Source organism: Bison bison, unplaced genomic scaffold (genome assembly GCF_000754665.1).
Source record: "Bison bison bison isolate TAMUID 2011002044 unplaced genomic scaffold, Bison_UMD1.0 scf7180017864302, whole genome shotgun sequence".
Lineage (NCBI taxonomy): Eukaryota > Metazoa > Chordata > Mammalia > Artiodactyla > Bovidae > Bison > Bison bison.
The window spans coordinates 876,591-877,054 of NW_011494874.1; positions in this window are offsets into that span (position 1 = coordinate 876,591).

Consider the following 464-nt stretch of genomic DNA (forward strand, 5'->3'; position numbering starts at 1 on the left):
GCCTGGATGCGCTGTGTCCCTTTGCTCCCCAGACTTCTAGCCACGCGGGCCTCCATGGAGCCACCCTGGTCGCCCCCCTCTCAGGGCTCAGCGTCCTGCTGCACTGACCCCAGGGGGCCCCAGGTTAAAGCCCCAGAGGTCACAGGGACAGGAAAGTGGAGGGGCAGAAGGGACAGGCCCAGCACTTCCTGGTGAGTCAGGACCAACAAGAAGGATCCGGTTTGGCTGGCGGGCCTCTCTGGCATCCCCTGCCCTGGGCCAGCTCCCCTGCTCTCCTTGACTTCTCACCCACCACCCCGCCACCCTGCCGGTCCTTCCTTGAGCCCCTGCTGGAGGCTGAGCCACCAGCACCAACCGAGACCACTGACATCCCTGAGAGCCTCAGACATCGCTCACAGGGTATACACCTCCAGGCTTCCTGCAGGCTTTACACTACAGGCGGGGCCAGCCCCTACCAGAAACCC